This window comes from Elephantulus edwardii, unplaced genomic scaffold (assembly GCF_000299155.1).
Source record: "Elephantulus edwardii isolate Elephantulus edwardi_28Jun2011 unplaced genomic scaffold, EleEdw1.0 scaffold00016, whole genome shotgun sequence".
Taxonomy (NCBI): domain Eukaryota; kingdom Metazoa; phylum Chordata; class Mammalia; order Macroscelidea; family Macroscelididae; genus Elephantulus; species Elephantulus edwardii.
In genome coordinates, this window is record NW_006399766.1 from 9,491,650 (window position 1) to 9,509,555 (window position 17,906).

The following is a 17,906-nucleotide window of genomic DNA, read 5'->3' on the forward strand; positions in this document are numbered from 1 at the left end:
CTACATTCTAGTTCTGTAAAGTTCTACTCAATTAGATATTCACCTGAAGAGAAGAGTCACTCTATATAGGGTATGTATTATTCATGCATTCCACTCTTGGAGCTCTTTGTTCCACCTTAATATTATCTTCCTTAGATGATTCATAAGGCACTTTGTTATCCTCCAATATTTTCTGTCATTATTATAAGCCAAATTATTCAAGCTGTATCCAAGGGAGTAAATCGAACAGTATGCCTGTTTCCTCCCAATTCTACATTTTTCGGTTTTTATGCTGGCGTGTCTAAGCAGCCTTGAGACAGAGAAGTCACCTAAGGACAGCTAGAAAGCATGTGGACTAGGGCTTGTGGAAACCCTATTCCTCTGCACCTGTGTGTAAGTATCCTGTCTCTGCTGCTTTGTGTGTCCATATGAGCCTCTTATTTGTTGTGCTAGTTAGAATGACTCTTTCATTTCTTCCTTCTCCTGCTTTTTACCCTTTCTCTCCTTTCCTTCCATCACCCAAACACTAAACTTGGGGTTGGGTTTTTTTTTTAAATTTTTCTTCTTGTTGTTGTTCTTCTTAATATTATTATTTGTATCCTTTGAATTCAAGTTTACAAAACATGTTTATTTTTCATTCAATCATTCATACACATGCAAAGACCAAGGTGCTAATAAACATACTGGGGTGATCTTTTATATTGTGGTAAAAATGGCAATGATAAAATGTTCATCAAATTAACCATTGTTTTTCATGGGTCATCGGTGGCTTTGTTGACAAGCATCGTGTTGTAGTACCATCTCTACTATCCTTTTACAAATTGTTCACCACCGATTATAGGAAACTAAGCAGTGACTGCCCATTTCCCCTTTGGTACCCACTAAGAAGCCTTGATCTCTGTCTGGGGCAATCTGCAGTCATTTTGATACAAATATTCATTTAGCCATTCAGTAAGAATTTGTTCAGCACTTGCTAAGTGTTAGATACAGTACTAAATGCTAACTCTTGGAACTAAAGCAATAAAACTCTTGAGTTCAAGGACCCTAGAGTGTAGCTGGGGAGACATCGGCAAAACAGTAACTGAACAAGATGTTGAGTGTTAATACAGGTTTGTGCCAAGGGCTGTTCTCTTAGCTGCAGCATGAGTTCATGTAGGAGCTGGAGGTGACTATCTCTGGTGCTACCTAATGATCAGTTAAACTATAATGTTTTGAGTAAGAGGATGCTAGACAAATCCTTGTCTATCATTGTAGTCACCTAGATCTTTGTGTGCCTCTTTATGAAAAATGTGGTCTAATTGAACTGCTTTCTTGCTTTTTAGTAATGGCTACTTCTAAAGTTCTGTATCATAATTTCTTTGGTCCATTACTTGTTGATATCCTAGTCATCCTTGAATGCCTCCACCAAGTCCTCAGCCGCGAGTCTTTCCCAGTCCTCTAACTAGCAACATTTTACCCTTCGTCCATAGCTTCTTTATTTGTACTGAATCCTGCCTATTCCATTTCAGATAGCATTTTCCATTATTTTACCTAGGCTGGGACTTCTTTGAGAATGCACTTTTCATCTTTGTAGCCCCCTGAAGTATATATCAAAGTGTCTCAAATGGATGGATAGTTAATAAATCTCAAAAATATTAGGTTGAATTGCTTCAAATTGTGTATTTAATTTTACAGTGGCATGCATGGGTAAGATAAGCTTCAAGGTCTGATGTTATGAGTTTCTAGTGATCATTTACTTAAATGCATTGTTGTTTGTTGTTGTTATGGTGTGCCATCAAGTTGCCTGCGACTCTTAGTGACCCTATGCACAACAGCCCTAGACCCTGCTCTATCCTGTGCCAATCTTACTGTCTAAGACACACCCAACCTCATTACCCCAATCACTAAATCAGTGTATCTCATTGAGAGTCTTCCTCTCTTGCACTGTCCCTCCACCCTCCTAAGCATGCTGTCCCTCTCCAAGGACTGATCCCTCCTTGTACCATGTCCAAAATATGTCAGATGAAGCTTCAGAATCCTTGCCTCCAAGGAGCAGCCTGGTCCTACCCTCTCTCGGCCAAACCTGTTCATTCTCCTAGCAGTCCATGGTATATTCAATACTCTTCTCCAGCACCACAGCTCAAAAGCATCAATTCTCCTTCTATCAGGGAGAATTGTCCAGCTCTCTGATGCATAGCAAGTGATTGCAAAGACCATGGCCTGTATCTTAAATATACACATTTAAAAAATACTGAATTGGGGAGCTCTGGTGGCCTAGTGGCAAGGAGCTACAACTACAATCCCAGAGGCTCAGGGTTCGAATCCAACAGATGCTCTGCCGGGAAAAGGAGGGACAATCTCCTCCTGTACCAGTCAGATCTGATTTGACAGTACACTGACACAAAAATTAAAAAGAAAAAAATACTGAATTATGTCCCTCAATGATATTTTAAGTTTAAGTTTTTTTTAAGTTCACATGATTTTTCCTGTTTTTATTCTTTTTTAATGTTAATTTTTTAAACTTGTTACTTTACAAAACTCGAATACAAATTTGCATTCTTTCCATTTCCCTCACCCCTCCCACCCATCAAATTGCACAACCTAGTGATTAATCCTCCCCTCCCCCTGCACACCCACGTCCCTCTACTTCCAGCCTCTCCCACCCCTCCAGGATCCTTACATTCATTCTACAATAACAATTTTCTACAATATTTATCTTTGTGGGACTAAGTTAGTTCACTCAGCAAAATGCTTTCCAGTCCCTCGCAAGATAGTTAATAATTTACAAAGTTATTGCTCCTGCATGCTGCATTGTATATCATTGTGTGAATGTACCATAATTACTCAATCCATTCATTTGTGATTGGACATCGGAGCTGTTTCCATGTTCTTGTGATGGTGAATAATGCTGCTGTGAACATTGGTGTGTGTACAAAGCTCAGTTTGTCCTTCAGTTTTCATATTATCAGGGTATATTCCAAGTAGTGGAATAGCTGGGTCATATGGAATTTCTAGGTTCACCTTTTTGAGGAAGCGCCAAACTGCCTTTCAGAATGATTGCACCATTTTACAGTCCCACCAACCATGTGTAAGAGTTCCTTTTTCTCCACATCCTCTGCAACATGAATTACTTGCTGCCATGTTGAACTTTGCCACTCATACTGAAGTGAAATGGTACTTCGTTGTGGTTTTTATTTGCCTCTCTCTTATTGTCAGTGATTTGGAACATTTCCTTTTTTTATTAATAACTTCTTTATTCTGTAGAAGCAAATGAAAGTCATAGTCATATAAAAACTGACATTACAAAGTACAGGGAAGGGCGAGGAGAGGAGGAAACAAAAACCTCTGTATGTCCTGCTAATACTGTCTCACCAAAAAGACCATAATGCTTTGTTCCATATTCAATCACTTATATAATAAACCACAGAGAAAAATCTTCTCTGGAAGATATATTCCACCTCTTTGAGACGGCCGGCAAGAGGGACTGGAAGTTGGGGTAGGAGACTTTATTCTTTTGGCAGATCCTCTCAGTCATTATAGATATTGCTGCGCTGTTAATAAAAAAATATATGCTTCTCTGTAAAGCATTTAAAAAAAAAAAAAACAAACCTCCACGGATGAGATGGCTGATGCCTCAGCTCAAGTATCTCCAATTTCCAAATGCATTGTTGTCCATTTCCCAACCTCTCCATATGTTATTTCTTGGTTGTTTTCCAGATCAATACCATTCTCTGTTTGTGAGCTTCTGTGGTGCAAGCTTTTTTGTCGGGTCAAATTTCTTCTGAGCCAAAACCTGGGATCCACATGTTTCACTGGTGCTCTAGGTGCAACTGGACATCTTGCACCTCTAGGGTGCTGGACTTGTGATGCCTGGCAAGCTGGCAGGCTGCTGTCACCACATTCTCAATGAAATCATCGGCAATCTGTAGCAGCATCTCCTCTACATCTTCATCCAACTGTTCATTGGGATCCACTTCTCTTACCAAGTCTTGCAATTTCTTCTTTGTTAATACCTGGTTGTTTTCAGGACTGAGTCGACCTTCTGTGCCAGGAGTGCCTGGTATCTTTACCACAGTAGTGCTATTGGCCATGGAGCCTTGTGGAGGGATGCTGGCTGGTTCCGGTTTTATAGATGAGAAATTGAAGAGGTTGATTAGGGCTGAGGGGCCAAACTGGTTCATAATCTGCCGTGCTTTGGACTTCAGCTCATACAGTTTCTCAAGATCCTGTTTCTTTTTAGAGCTGTGAGGGCCAAGGCCAATCAAAGGCAGCAGCGTCTATCTCCTCATGATATGCGGAGACTGCCCCACTGAAGCGTTCTTCTCGGCAGCCGGCCCGACTCAGAACATTTCTTCATGTGTCTGTTTACCATTCGAATATCTTTCTCTGAAAATTCTTTCCACATCTCTTGCCCATTTTGTAATTGGGCTATCAGTCTTTTTCTTATGGAGGCCCAGGAGTATTCTGTTTAATGTCTTTATTTCTTATTTTAGTTTTATTTCATTTTTATTTATTCTATTAGTATTTTTGTATGATTTTAAATATCATCAAATGATTAATCTCTATTTCGGAGAGTTTTTTCCCCTCCTTAAAAAATAATCTTGGAATGGGTAAGTGAAAATGAGTAACTATCACCAAGACTATGATGGTTTTTTAAAGTCAACATGTCTTTGGTGAGAAATTTTCACAGTGTTATTTGTTTGTTGTTTGCCTTTGTTTTTAACCATTAATTTCTTTGTGGATGTAGCATCACAAGTCATTTAAAGAGTCACTCCATTCCAATGTTTTCTTTCGTACTTTTTTCATTTCACAGAAAATATCATTTATTCTTTAAAATATAGCCAAGAATTAAGGAAAATAATAAGTTGGTCTTCATCAGATTCAAAAGGTTTTTTGTTTTGAGGGGGTTTGGGGGTAGGGTTTTTTTGCCTTCATTGAATTTATTTTATACTGGTTTACATTCAAAGTTCATAAAGTTCATGTCCATTGTTTTTCACACCAAATTTTTCTCCTTCCCTTTACCAATCCCTTCCTCCACCCATCAAATTGTACAACTCTATGTGTAAGCCCCATCCCCACTTGGATCCTCATACATTCTCTACAATAACGTTCTTATACAGTATATGTCTTTATGAGACTGAGTTAATTCACTCAGCATAATGCTCTCCAGTCCCTCCAAAGTTAGTGATTTACAAAATCATTTCTCCTGTGTGCTGTGTAGTATTCCCATATGTGACTGTACCATAATTTCTCAATCCATTCTATTGTGGTTGGACATCTGGGCTGTTGCTATGTTCTTGCGATGATGAATAATGCTGCTATGCTGCTATGAACATTGGTGTAATAGTCTCTATTTATGCCTCAGTTCTTATTTTCTCAGGGTATATTCCAAGAAGTGGAATAACTGGGTCCTGTGGAATAGTTTTTCAATTAAAAAAAAAAAAACAAACAACCAAGCAAACTCTTAGAAATAGCGACTGTTAAAAAACAAACCAACAAACACTTCATCCGAAACACTTCACATCCTCCCTGCTGTGTGGCAAAAAGATGGACAGTCTCCTCCTATGTGATTTACAGCCTTGGACATCTGCTACAGGTTCACTTATGAGATGCATCTGGCTTGACTGCAATGAGTTTGAGCTCTTTTGCATGTGGAAAATTTCCTTGATGTGATGATGGCTTACAAATAATCTGTCCTAGAGACTGTGGAAAAGAAATGCTTGGAGACAAAATCAAAACACTTGTATAGTTCATTAAAATCCTTTTAAAGGAAACAAGGAGGAAAGAGGTGGGCACAAGTTAATATGCTGCAGACAGAGTGTAAGGGGACCAGAAGGACCACACTACTCAAGTTCTGATGTCTACAATGTTGACAATGTTCTATCTCTCTTACTGGGTGCAAATCTTTTCTCCAGGGGTCAGGTGGTACTTAAAAAGACTTGAGTATCATTTCCGAAAAGGAGACACATGGTGGATTGAGCCTAGGCCAGTGACACACATTTTATAAGAGAGACACGGAGACAAGTGGTATAGCTCGTCAAGTTAACCTCATGTTAATTTGTGCTTCTTGCGCTAAGGACTTACAGGGCCAGGTGAGGTTTCATCAGTGAGTGACTGGATTAAAGCTTTGTGTAGATTGAGTTTATCCTGAACATTTAGTGTCTCTTGTATATTTAGTTCATTTACCATATTATGAATATTTAGTATCCAGGTGCCTCATAAATATAAAGTACACTTTGGTTCTTCCATCACTTGGGGTCTATGTTTAACACACACCATTTCTTAACTACCTATACTTAACCATATCCCATGAAATCTGCCTGTGTCTAGCATTTTATTTCACTAATTTCTTCTATACCTAAAACATCTTCAAAATATTTGCCAGTGAACAACCAAACTTAGTCATGTTTTAGCATTGAATATGTTAAGTATGTGCAAATTATACCCAGTATATAGTCCTTGTTTCTGTTGTACATTTCCCTTTGGCCTGAAGCTTTAGATTATTTTAAAAAAAATATTAATGATCTGTGTGGCAGAATCTAATGACAACTAACAACAAAAAAGTGATACACACACGCACACACACAGAGCTCTTCTTTTTAAACTCATGCAGTGGAATCACTTTGGCAACATGAAATTAGCTCTCTCCAACCCAGACCCAGTGTTTAAACATTTGCCATTTGCCAGCATTCCATTCCATTCCATTCCATCCCATCCCATCCCATCCCATCCCATCCCATCCCATCCCATCCCATTCCTGGCCCTTTATCCTCACTCCATGAGACCCTCAAGTCTTACCTGTCTATGCTATCTATACTGGACTCCACAATTAAATAAAATATACTTATTTCTGACCCTCAATGCAAATAGCTTCCCCTCTGAAGAGCAGTATTTCTCTTCCTCTTCTTACCTTTGCTTACCTGGTTTTCCATGTTTTTGCATACAACAATCTGTGTGTGAGTTCCTGCACATCTGAACTCTGATACTCCTTTATGTGTTAGCACCTCAGCACACACACCTTATCTCTTCTTATATGGTATTGTGAGTGTCCATAAATTTGTATTCTCCTCTGGATTGTAAGCCTCTTGAGGTCACTGTGTATCTCTGCAGTCTCGTATATGCCTTGTGCTGAGCTCTGGGGATGTAATCCGTACCTAGCTGTGCTCCTGACTCAAAGGCATCAGCAGCTCTGTAGGAAAAAGATGGCCAGTCTTCTCATATAGATTTATAGTCTTAGAAACTCAATGGAGGGTTACTAAGAAAGGGTGAGATATGCTTGATACATAGTAAATAATAAATATATGAACAAATAAGTAATGGAGCAGATAAGTTACAGTGTATTTAATTATAGCTCATTTGTATCGAAGTGATAACACATTTGATGTATACCCTGGCCAAAAAAAGGGAAAGGGAAATAGGGACACTACCTGGCCTGGCTCTTTTGTGGAGGGTGGGTTTTTGCTTAGAGTAAGAGGGAGTTCTGGTGGCCAAGTGGAAAGGAGCTGTGCCGCAAACCCAAAGGCACCTGTTTTGAATCCACTAGCTGCTTCACAGGAGAAAGATAGGGAGTCTCCTCCTGTGTGATTTATAGCTTCTGAAAACCCCTGGAGGATCAGCTATGAGTCAGTTCTGACTTGATGTTACATAACAACAACAACAACATATATAAAGTAAGATCAACATTTGTCTGGCCAGAAGGACCAAAGACCCAGCATTAAAGAGTCTCCCACCTCATATATCAGCTAGTATAGACTGTGGCTCAATTTACATAAGAAAGCGGTTAAAGGAGAAGTGACCTCTAACATGCTCACTGCATGTTAGGCTCTCCTGGAGACCAGCGGACAAAGAGACCAACAAGCAGGCGACAAACCATAAAATCCAGAAATATGACACTCCTTAGGTGGGGGACAAATATCAGAGTTTGCTATTTGTTAATTTGTTTTCTAAATCCCTATTGATGGCATTCTAGCCAAGTTGAGTTCCATTTCATGAAAGTCTTCTAAAGCTCATATTCTCCTTTAAATGTAGGTGACAGTTAAGGGAAGAGTTTAACAGCCAGATTTCCCTTGCTCGCTCGCTCGTTCTCAGACACATAGATTGTCTCATTGGTAATTTGTGAATAGTTGCATATGTTAGCAAAGCCTCACTGCAAAGCACTTGTGCTCCCACGCATTCTGATCCTATCCTGACACCGCATAACTGTTGTGGAAGGCAATTTCAGCAATGAAGAAGTGGGAGAAAAGACTACATTTTATGTAAATATGTATGCATTGAAAAGCAAAAGGACATAAGTAATAATATTGTTTAGGCTTTCTAGATGGAGGATGAGATTTAAAATAAGATTCCTCCAGAATCAAATTCCTCATCAATAGAATTCATTGTCTTCTCTTTCCATATGGGGTGGGGGGGAGTTATCCTTCAAGCCATAAGATTTGAAACCTCACTTTCCCACACGGTGCATGCTCTTACAATAGTTTTGAGGAGTGGTAATTATTTGCTTGTAAAATGGAAAAAAAGAATGTTGTGCTTGTCAATTAACATGATACTTAGCTGGACTTGATTATCTGATGATAATTAACCCACTGAATTAACCCACTTCAGTATTTCTTTCTTATATATTTAAAAGAATGAAAGAATAAAAGTCAAAGGAGCCTGGGGGGGGAAAAAAAACCCTTTCTAGTCAGCTTTTGAAAAATTTCAGACAAAAGGTAATCCCTTGTAGCTAGTTATCTTCTAAAACCCTACCCATGAACTTGAAACTATATAAGTGAAAACATAGAAATGGAAATTTGAAATTATAAAAATGACCAGAAGGAAGTCAGTAAAAGGAGATGACTGATGTCTACTGTCGAGTGAGAACTGACTCATAGCTGATTTTCTAGTGGGTTTTCAGAGGTGGTAGATCTCATGGGAGGAGATGGCCTATCCTTTTGCCCAGCAGCTGGTGGATTCAAACAGCATGCCTTTGGGATTGCAGTGCACCTTCTTGCCACTAGGCCATCCGAAATGTTAATGAACGTTTCTCATGAACTAAGTCCATCTAACCCTTCTTCCCTTCCTACTTACTATTCAGCTGGAGAATTTCAACTATAACTCTTTGCCTTCAAGTTGAAACCACCTAGTAGCTGACTCTCCAGTGGGTTTCTGAGGCTGTAACTCACACAGGAGGAAGTAGCTTCTCTTATTCCCTCAGAGCTGCTGGTAGATTCGAACCATCAAAGAGAAGCTAGCTGCCTTTGGTCAGCAGCTCAATTCCCTGTGGACACCACCACTATAGCTCCATTGGCCATCTGTGAAGTGGTTCTCTAAACTAACTATGCATCATAATCACGTGGTTGTTATTATTAGTTGCTGCCAGTGGATTCCAACTCCTGGTAGTTGAAGTGAGCCAGGGACTTCCCAAATCATCTGGAGGATGTGTTAACATGCAGTATGCTTGGCTGCACCCCAACAGTTCCTGGCTACATAGGCCTGAGGTGGGGCCCCAAGATTTTGCTTCTCTGACATGTTCCCAGATCAGATTGCTGATTCTGGGACCAAGTTTTGAAAACCACTCCTCTGGAGAAAGGAAAATTTCTCTCTGCATTCTTGACTAATCTAAGCCTTTTCCAGTTTCCCAGGAGGTTTCCTTTGCAGCAGCTTGTTTCCTTCTTTCCCCGGTAAGTTTGGGTAGAAAAATATTGTGATCTACTCGTGAAATATCAGCCTGTCCCCTACCCACTTGTGGGGTCCCCAGGAGTCAGAATCAACTTAAAGGCAGCTGGTACCATAAAAGTACCAATGACTCTGTGAGAAAGATACTGTTCTCCTCCTTTTACAGTTGAAGAAATAGTCTCAGGAAACTTAAAATCACACACTGTAAATGATAACCAAATCCATGTCTGTTTGACCACAAAGCCCTGAATCTGAATGTGTTCTAGTCAAACTCATTTTGGTTCTGTTTTCACAAGAATGTTCTACATCTGAGGCTGAGGGTCAGGTAAAGGGCTTCAGGTAGCATTCAGCTGAGGAGAAAGCAAGATGGGGCCTAAGCACCTAACAATGGACGGAGACATTAGCCACTTCCTTCTCCAAGCTCCTGCCTAGCGCTGGCGGAGCAGCTCCAAGATCCAGAAGTTTCTATATGCAGGAGGGCATGCGAGTAATTGTTCTTAGAGGTGATGCTGAGATAGTCACAAAGCACTTTCAGACATTATTTACAATCTTATAGGGACAATATAATTGTGCCAAAAAGTGCCCTCATAATAGAAAACCTGAATTTCAGACCTTAAAACATTCGTCAAAGTTAGGGGCCAATGAGGTTTTTGTCTTTATTGTTATTGTTTTTGTCTTTTTTGTTATTGTTAAGCTACACATCTTTATATAAATTCTTTTTGGGGGCTTTTCTGAGGGAAATTTCACCTCTTTTTTTGATAGCTCATTTACAATTTTTTTATTAATTTCAGTGAACATTTACAGAGATTCTGGATTTCCATTCATTCATTGTTTTACTTTTTTCCCTGCCCACCCCCACCCCCATCATTTACAGTTTTTACCTCTTTGTTAAGTAGAGATTGTCCAGTCATGAAAATGCATAGATGTTTGAGACTAGGTGTCTTGGCTTTAAGTGTACTTACCTAGTCCTTGCAATGGAAATGGTGTTCGTTCGCTCTCTCTCTCTGTCTCTCTCTCTGTCTCTATCCCCCCTTCTCAGATAAAATCCTAAGCACAGTTTAGTGTCTGTAATAGCTTACTTTGCTATCATTTTGAGTCCAAGATGATGTTGTTAGATGCCATCGAGTCGAGTATAACTCATAGCCACCCTATGAACAAAAGATCTGAACCCTGTTCTATCCTATGCCATCTTCCCTCCTCCGGACACACTAGAACCCATTGCAGCAGTCACTGTGTCAGTCAGTGCACTTGGTCAAGGATCTTCCTCCTGTCCTTTGCTGACCGTCTGCCTTTCTGAGCATCAAGTCCCTCTATAAGGAATAGCCCCTCTTAGCAACATGTCCAAAGTATGTGAGGTGAAGCCTCATCATTCTTGCCTCCAAAGAACACTCCAGCTGTACCCTCTCTAAGACATATCTGTTCATTCTCTTGACCACCCATGGAATGTTCACTGCTCTTCTCCAACACCACAGCTCAAAAGCATCACCTCTTCTTCTGTCATCCTTATTCATTGCCCAGCTTTCAGATGTATAGCAAGTGATTGGAAAGACTATGGCCTAAATCAGACACACCTTAGTCCTCAAACTGACATCATTACTCCTCAATAATTTTAAGTGGTCCCTCACTGCAAACTTTCCCAGTGCAATACATCTTGTAGATACAGATTAAGGTTTAGGTCTTAATGCAATACAGATTCTCTAGGCAGCCTGCACAGATATGCTCAGTTCTGGGGTGGTAGAAAACACATAGGACAAACTGAAAGTGCCAAGGTGTTAAAACTGGAGCAAACCTCAACCCATGAGATGTCTCTCCCTTTGCTAGGAAAATTCTGAAGCAAGTTCCATAGTGTCCCAGAGAGTCCACAGTATCAAAAAACCCCACTTTCCCACAAGGTTAGAAAGCTTGATCAGTAAAGAATTCACATATCTCCAAAGATATTGATGCTATTTGAAGATATCTAAGATACCTAAATTCTTCATAACATGAATTGGAAATAGCTAAAACAATCTCATGCTAGCGCCTATGATCTAACATCTGGGTTGCATAATTAAAGAAGTGAAAAAGAGAGGAAATGATTAGCAGTGATCTTTTTACCGGCAACTGGTGTCCAAGGAAGTAATGAAGAAAACTCTTTGTGTTGGTAAACCGGGGGCCTGCTTTTGCAGAGTTCTGTGTTTATTGTTCTTTTTTTTTTCTGACCATTTTATTCCAAACAAATCTACTTGCTTGGCATTAGACTCCACCCTTCCCTCTGGACAGGGACCCATTCTTTGAAACAGTAACTAATTCAGTTTCCGGGAGAATATGAAGAGGGCGGCTGTGTACAAAGGGGCTGAAATGAAAAGGGACCCAAGTGTGGCATGTTTCCATTGTGGACTCCGTGCCAGTGGACAGTGGACGACAGAGCATGGCAGGGGATCTGAAGGATCATTTGGCTCCATCTGCAGGGATTCCTGAGGTTCAAACGGCACCCTGGAGAGTGACAGATACTCTTTCTCTTCTTCCTCCTTGCCTTAGACCCTTGATGAGCTCCAGCCAAGCTCTTATGGACTCTAAGTGGGCTGCATTGCTTGCTTTTTTGCCTGCTGATCAAGTTAGAGATTGCAAACCACTCTCAAATGGAACCCACGGCGGGCCTCTTTGTATATGTTGCGCCAGATAGTATCACTGTTAGTCGTACAAGCTCTATAGCCCTACACAACCTCTTCTTTAGAAGGGATGACGTTGTCAGAGATTCATTAAGGGAAAACAAACAAGCAAAAAAAAAACAAAAACCCCACCTGGAGCTGATGTTTTTTAAAAAAACAAAAAGATAACTGGAGGACCTCGGGCCATATCATAAGTCATAAACGTTCTAAGGATGAAATTACAAATACATTTGGGATCTGTAGTTTTCATTTACATAGTCCCTTGGGAGTGAAAAAAAAAGAATCATGAGTTTAGGTTAAATTAGGAGGTAAAATCTATCATTTGTGGCTAGATTGACATGTGCAGAGGAATTGGAAAAGTAGGTGATAGGTTTTGTGAAAAGAGGGCACATGAAAAGAGGGCACGACAGTGTATCAGGCAGGAGAACCCTTAATCCTGTTTTTTTTTCTGTGTCTTTCAGAAAAAAAACCAAAAAAAAAAACAAAACAGTATTATTCTGGGCAAAGGCAATTCCATTTGGGAAAACCGGCACACGTAGAGGTTTTTGGTTTGTTTTTTTCAGTGGCAACGTTAAAATGCTGACTTGGAGGGTTAATTGGAAAAAGCCTACAGAATTGTTTGCACATTGGGAATAGCTTTAGATTCTCACACTTTGCACTCAAGGTTTGCATTCAAAGTACAAATCCCTTTCTGTAGACCTTGGCTGGCCTTTCATATTCTAAAATAATCAGTTCCTCCGGGGTGGTTCCTCTTGATCCTGATTCTTGATCCTTTTTTCCCCTTAAAGAGGCCTAGAGTTGGTTGTTAATTGCTTCCCTCTGGCGGCCTAGTGGCAAGAAGCTGTACTGCAATCTTGAAGGCACAGGGTTCATGGCCACCAGCTGCTCCCCTGGAGAAGGATGGGCAGTCTCCTCCTGTGTGATTAACTTGCCTCTGAAAACCTGCCAGAGGGTCAGTTGTGGGTCCATTCTGACTCTATGGCACACAGTAACAACAACGCAAATTCACAGTCCTCAGAAATGCCACTTTGGGGGGGTATACTTTTCCTATTTACTCAATTTCAGTAAAGCCTACCCTCCGCATTTCCATGTGATCTGCATTCTGCACAAGAAGTTACCAGAGGTTCCTTTGAAATAGTGCCCCTCCTCTGTGCCTTTCATATGTTATTTAATTGCTGAAAGTCAAGTTGCAGTCGATTTTGTGAAGCAGTAAAGCGCACATTTAAACCCTCCCTCTTGGTGTGCATTTGTGTATATGTTGTCTTCTGTGTGCCAAAGAGCTGTATTCCCTAGCCCTTCTGTTGAAACACTGCATTTGCATGTTATCCAATAAACATGAAGGCATTTAGTTTGAAATGAAGGTGTTCTCATCTACCATAGTAAAACTGAAAAGATGAAGAATGGCAGAAAGTCTCTGTTCTTTTTATAGCACCACCATTAAACAAAGATACTTAAATTCCGAAATTACTTCATTGGGGCCAGAGGTGAGAGATTAATGGCTTTGATGTACTTCTCCCTTTTCCTCTCTTGACTTGTATTTCTCTTGTTTCACAGTATTTTAGCTCTTACTTTTGTAAAAGCTGATCCTTTGGGAGTCTGGGAGTCTTAGGGTGCTTAAGAATCATTGCAAGACTTTGTGAATGAAGGTGCCTAGGCTCCACACAGAGATTCTGTCTCTGTAGGTCTGTGGTAAAGCTTGAAACTATGTTTCTAACAGCCTTGGGGCTGCCAGCCATTGACTGGTTTAAGGAGGGAAAAGTGAAGTGGAAGGCACAGACATCTGCTGTTGTGTGAATACTGCAGGCTGGCTCAGTGGCTACAGGAGGGATGGGCGGCAGGAGGGGTTAAGCAGGGTCTCTTCAAAGCTTCTGACTCCCCACTTCAACACTTTCATATTTTATCTCTTTCATCTAGTCTGCTTTGAGTATGGTTCATTAAAAAAAAAAAAAAAAAGAGGGAGTTTTCTATCTTTACAAACTGAAAAGGTATGACAGATTCCAAGCTTGAAAATGACTCATTGCTTTATGGAACTGTAGACTTCGGACTTAGGATAATGTTCTGGGGAGACTCTGTCCTTTTCACCACATTCTAAGTGCACTGCATGGACGGCGCTGGATTTCCCCCCCCCCCTTGATTCCAAGTGCAAAACTTGCATCTGGAGACTCTTGGCTCTTCTCAGTTAAACAGAGTGCTGGGTAGCGGGAACACCACCATGCTTTTCTCTACAGATTCACCTCGGATTCATTAAAGGCCTAAAGGCCTAGCGCGCGCGCACACACACACACACACACACACACACACACCCCGAAATAGATATTAATTACCTTCTTTTGCAGGGTTGTCAATGCGTAATTCTTCTCTCTCCAAACATTGTGTAACTTGACTTTTGAAAGTGTGTGTGTGGTGGGGGGGGGGAATCCCACAGAATGATACTTAAGCACTGGAAAAAACAATGAACACCTAAAACATTACACAGTATGGGTGACCCTACAGGACATTATACTAAGTGAAATATCTCAGTCACAGAAATGGAAATACTGAATAGCACCTCTGTTATAAAGCAGGTCTGACATGAGGTTTTGGGAGGAGAATTAGATAAGAGTGGATAGATAATGAGCAATGCCCTGGAATAGATGAAGAAAAGAACTGTTAAAAAAGGATGTGTAAAAAAAAAAAAAAGATGTGTGATTAGGTATTAGATGTATGACAATAGTCCAGAATAAGAGGTACATTGCAAAGAGGACTTGGAGGGCAGGAAGGAGGTAATTGTGCACAGTGAATGAATATAAAAAAAAAACCCCAAAAAACCCCCAAAACAGTGAACTGGAGGAAGGGGAAGAGAAGGAGAGGGGGTGAAAATGAGCAACAATGAATGCATGAAAATCTTAAATTTTCTGTACACTTTCATTAAAATCACAATTAAAATTTAAAAAATGTATATGCAAAAAGGATCTTTTCCAGTTCCAAAAGCTGCCACATTGTTGGTGGACCTGTTCTGTGCATCAAGCTATTGTCTGAATGGTAGTGGCATTTCATTATAATAAGCTTTCATTTTTAATAAGCCCACGTGTACATCAAATTGAAGATTTCTGTCTTTTGTTTCTGAATTGAAAGCTGTTCATCTTCCCCAGGTTAGGTTATGTTAACCAGATTGTAACGTTCTTCTTTGTACTGGGTGCTTTAAATCCCCTTCAATCTTATCTTGCACTAATGCGTTTCTACTATCTTCAGCATAAATTAATTCCAGTCTTAGGATGGAAAATTTCACTCAGGAAAGCATAACCTGGAGTGTTCAGAACTTTCTTTTCCCCCTGTCAGATCACTATCTCAGACTGGGCTGTTTTAGCAAACCTAGAAAAAGTAAGTTGTTGCTTTTCATTTTAACAGAGCAGTCAGAGAATGACAATTGAGATCTTTCAGTAGCCATTTCTTCACTCAGCAAACAGATACTAGGAAGTTCCTATGTGCTAGGCATGATGGGCGTGTTAGAGATGGGAAGGTAAGGACAGGTCCCTATCTGCAAGCATTTCGTAGTCTATATTGCAGATAGGGAATCTGCTGTCCTTAAGTGATATGTGACCTGCATTGGCTCTGACAAGAGGCTTGAGGGCTGTAGCAGCTAACTAGGAGAGAACAGGAAGCTGCAGGAACTGTCCTGGTTATTGGTGTGCCATGTCCCCTAGAAAAGGGACCAGCTATCCCCAAGCAAGCTTTCCCAATGGCCAGGGAGAAGTTGAACACTTTGGGCCAATAACTAAAATATGGGTAAGTAAGGAGTGAGAACTGGTAAAAAAAAGGAAGATGGGGTAAGTTTAGGGGGGGCGGGTAGATGATGATGTTGTTTTCTCCCCAGGAAGACCTAGATAGCAAATAAGGTGAAGATGCACTTAAGTGCCGTTGAATTGTGGGTGACTCATAGTGACCCTATGAACAAAAGACCTAAACACTTGTATAACTTTCATCGTTTCTCCATGTTCATAGAGTTTCCAGAAGCAAGCTATTTCTAAAGTGGATGCCACTCCTACTTTCAAGTTTGTTTTAATCAGGAAGCTCCACCAAACTCTGTCCACCATGGGTAACCATTCTCGCATTTGACACATCAGTGTCACTGTATTTAGCATCACAGCAACCACGAGTCACCTTTGTACAGCAAAATTAGCAAAGGTTAGGCCAGCCGGGGTTCAAAATCAAATGCTAACTCAAGCCCAATCAGGGCCTTTGGGATATAGAGAAGCCCAGTCAAAAATGCCTGAAGCACTGTGATTGGTTACTAATGGGTTGCTGTAGCCCAAATCAGCTCAGTTCATGACCATTGGCCACTTAGATTAAACTGAGGGAGCACTTGGAAAGCTCTTGATAGGCCCTGTGGCCCCACATAAGTAAGCGCTCAGTAAATGCTCATAGTGCTGTAGCTACTTTTGTGGTGGTGTAAGATTCAAGGAAATCGTTGAATGCAAGAGTCTGCCTGCTGAGTGCATTGGGTTTTCTCGTATATGGTGCTTGTTTTTATCAACTCCCCAAATAAGACACAGCTACTGGCATAGCCATTGACATCATGCTGGGAAAGGCTGAGGGTCAGAAAAGGAGAGGAAGACCCTCAACAAGGTGGATTGACAGTAACTGTCACAATGGGCTTGGGCATCTCAGAAATGGGGAGGATGCACAGAGCACGACAAGTTTCAGATCTGATGTCCACACTCTATGAATTGTAGTCAAATTGATGGGACCTGACGATGGCAAGCTTGGTGCAGGATCAGGTGTTCTGTTGCACATAACGTTACTATGAGTTGCTGTCTAACAGCAACCACAACATTGCTTTAGGAAGGATGGACCCTTTGGTGGCATAGTTGCCTGTGCCATGTGTGTTGCTCAGCTATAACCCAAAGGTGAGCAGTCAAAGTCCACCAGCCTCAGAAACCCACTAGAGGGTCTCTGTGAGTCAGAATCAACCCTCTTGGGGGTGGGCTATTGCTGGAAGGCAAGTAGAGTGTGAAGACTCCAAAGCAGGCAAAGAGTGCTCATAACTGGCCGTTTCCGCTTCGGCCACTTGCTAGCTGGATACTCTCTCTCGCCATTTGAAATGGAGAGAATAATAGTCCCAACCTCGGAGAGTTCTGGAGATGATTCGGCAAGTTGATAAACGAGGTCCTTTTAGGACAGTGCCTGGCACGTAGTGATACACACACTCCGAGCGACTTGGTATGAGTGATTCACTCTGGGGCAGGTTTAAGGAGCTTGTTGATTTAAAGCTAAGAAGAGCTGAGCTTTTAGGCTGCAAGTCTTCAGCAGCTGTGACTGGTGGGGTCTAGAGCAGCCAGGGGCTGACAAAGCCTTGTCAGAAATCATAAATGTCCATTTTCACAACTTCTCTGCACTTTGCCATTTCCTCCCCTTAAAACCTTCTCTTCCCCCACCCCCAAGACAAGAAAAAGAGTAATTACTGCAGTTAGCTTGCAGTTGTTGGGGGATTACTTATTCTTTTCTTCACGATATTTTTTTTTTTAAATTGTGATGAGGAAAATCTATCACTCTTGTGAGGAAACAGCAGAAGGGAAATGATGTGAGAAGCCCAGTAGAAAGAAATATGGTTCTTAACCTGAAACAAGTGTCAGAAGACAGTCCCAAAGGCAGAAAGAATTACAGTCA

General features: G+C 40.9%; 1 protein-coding gene and 1 pseudogene across 3 annotated transcripts in view; one reads left to right on the forward strand and one right to left on the reverse strand.

Moving 5' to 3' along the window:
* The window catches only part of DMD (dystrophin), a 1,058,866-nt gene that overhangs the window by 464,434 nt on the left and 576,526 nt on the right, over positions 1-17,906 (forward strand). The window lies entirely within an intron of this gene.
* LOC102854201 lies at positions 3,654-4,139 on the reverse strand (annotated as a pseudogene).